The 2,731-nt window shown below is 38.2% G+C and overlaps 1 long non-coding RNA gene across 1 annotated transcript; it reads right to left on the bottom strand.

The window, feature by feature from the left end:
• Window positions 1-969: 969 nt before the first annotated feature.
• Window positions 970-1,713, bottom strand: LOC106090349 (uncharacterized). The gene is made up of 2 exons (XR_001221810.2): window positions 1,282-1,713; window positions 970-1,228 (listed from the first exon to the last, which is right to left on the bottom strand). It is a non-coding gene; the product is annotated as an uncharacterized LOC106090349 (long non-coding RNA).
• Window positions 1,714-2,731: the final 1,018 nt, after the last annotated feature.

The following is a 2,731-nucleotide window of genomic DNA, read 5'->3' as shown; positions in this document are numbered from 1 at the left end:
CTATCAGGAGTTTTGTTTAAAGCACAGAAAAAAAAAAAACAAAATGTTTGCTATTTTCAATGTAGTGGGGCACGTGTTTTATTTTAATTGCTTTTGTATGAGTGAGAGAAATGCGAATCTTTATCTGCGAAGAAAAAAGTTTGAGGCCGTCTGCGCTCATTTAAAAAAAAAATTATAAAAAACATGACAACCAGCCGTGGCGCACACATTCTGCTGCTTGGTAACAACCGCGAAAACTTGTACCTTGGCAGTTTGAAAAATCAAGCGCAAAATGTCTTACAGCATTTTTGTGTGCAGAAAAAACGCAAAAAGGCGAGTGCAGCAGGGAGCAGGAAAAGACAGCAGCAACATCGCATAGGTAGAGTACTTCACTCTAGCCAACAAAGAGGCGGCAAAGAAAAAGCAAGCCATCTAGCTAACCAAGCGACCATATGGTTGGTCTTGTTGTATTAACAAAATCAAGCAAACAACAAGAAAGAGAGGGAGAGCCAAAAGTGGAAAAGATCAAGCGAATGAGGTGTGTGTATGTTTTTCATGTTTTCGCTGTGGCAGAGCAGCTGTATGCAAATATGTTTTAACGCAATTTCAAATTTAGAAAACCAGGGTCATTTCTGGGTCTCCCCTACGCACTCACACAATGAAAAAAATATATTTATCGATCGATACATTTCTTGAAAAAAAAAAATATATTTCTTTGCAGAAATGTTCGTTTGTAATTCGGGTTGGTGTTAAAAGACTTTTTTTTTAACCACTCCTTTACTTTGAATGGTGATTAATTTATCTTTCAACTTTTTTATTTTTGCAAAGTCTTCAGTACATATAAATTTTTGAGGGCATGACGTCATATCCTTTTATCGCAATTAGTTTGAAACGAACATTACTCACCACCAACGAATCATCGACATCAGTAGAAGCAGCAAAGCTCGGGCTCCGCCTGAGCGGTAAGTAAGGCGCTTATAAAATCATTTCGTTTGTGTGCGTATGGTGTGAGTATCAGTCAATATCGATCGTGTTGTCATCCATAAAGTGCAAAGAAAAAAACTAATGAGCCATTCGAAGAGAGTGAGAGAGCAGCAACTCGACAACATTTATTTTCGTTAGTTATTTATTAGTATGTCTCTTCATTTGCCACAACTCCCAAACCTTCAGTTGGCTTGGCACTGATTCGGTCGCCATAATAATATTCCTGGAATTTCCGGAAATTGGTGGAGCAGAGACGTTGGCAACCCTGCAAAAAACCAGCAATGAGTTCACAAATTTGCAAATTAATATCAGACAGACAGAATGTAAATCTCCATATTTGTCGCCGTTTCATACATAAAGATCGCTCAGTCGGTGAGTAACTATTATAAACTCGAAAATTAAATAAAAAAAAAACAAACAAAAACCGCACAAACATCGAGTCATCGTTATTAACAACAACAACGACAACGCGAATAACAGTGACCAATATGCCTTTGTTCTCGTTCGCTTTGAAAGTTGTGGCATAGACGACAACGCTTGGGCAGCGGCGCGTGTATATGGTATAGATCTGCAGTTTTCGCATACATTTCTCATTTGCCGCTGTAGATCGTTAACCTTAAGCATTTTTTACAAGGCGCGGACACAAGGTCGTACGATGAGAGTCATAAAGTCTCTCTTTCGTTGTCTCTCGCACTTGCGCTCCCTCTTTATCTCTCTTTCTCCGTCGCTCTTTTAAATTGAAAAGTTGTCTTTGTACTCCATCTGCAGCATTGCTGCTCAGCACCGATACGTAATGCAACCTCCGGTGCAAGTCAAAAAGCTTTACATCTAGTTCATTGTATTAGTGTTGCGTGTGTGTGTGTGTGTGTGTCTTCGATTACAACAGATACCTCAATAAATGTCTATCGACTCTGCGCGCTAATCAGAGACCGGGGCTGAATATTGAAAAGTGCAGTCAGGTACCTGAAGTAGCGCGCGAAGTTTTAGACACTGACATCATAAATTTACACAAAGCCTACACCCATGATTGTCATTGTCATCATCATCATCGTTATCGCCATCATCTTCGTCACATATGAACATATGTTTCAACAACCAAGATCGGAGCTCGCTTTTCCCCATCTTGTTCGATGGGGGTGCCTTAAAGAGAAAACTGTCCCATGTCTATTGTACTTCATCAGGTGCTCTGGTGTATTTTTAAAACCCGGCACATGTTGAAGTACATTCACTGTGGGACGAATTCCGTTTGAAATAAAGGTATTAAAAAAAAATATATGGGTAAGAAGTGTAAAAAAATAAGTGCATAAAACATATCCTAAACATAACGATCCTGCGATATCTTCAATGCGAAAAAGCTCTACAAAACTTCTACAAACAGTGTAAGCTAATAATCTCTTCTTTATAATTGTTAGATCGGTCGAGAGAGAAACCTAATTTGGAAACTTGGAAGTTTTTCAATTGTTACATAAAAAAATTTTTCTATTAAACAGGACAGCTGACATACAGTTAACAAAAAATTTAGTTGTTGACTGTCCAAATCGCGGTATCACTTCCACGATGCAGCATTTTCCAACTTCCCTCTTGAAAAATGCGACATTGTATAAATCAAGGCAAATTTAAACATGTATAAATTTGCCTAGGTGTATATGATCGAGCCATTTTGCCTGTAAAATTACACAAAAAAAAAACTAGTAACAAAACTGTCGTTTGATAAGGGGCAAATACATCTTGAATGGTAAGAGCTAAGGTGTTAAAGATACCATGTGCA

Source organism: Stomoxys calcitrans, chromosome 3 (assembly GCF_963082655.1).
Source record: "Stomoxys calcitrans chromosome 3, idStoCalc2.1, whole genome shotgun sequence".
In the NCBI taxonomy this organism is placed as follows: Eukaryota; Metazoa; Arthropoda; class Insecta; order Diptera; family Muscidae; genus Stomoxys; species Stomoxys calcitrans.
Note: the sequence above shows the minus strand (reverse complement) of the source record. Positions and strands in the feature narration are given on the sequence as shown.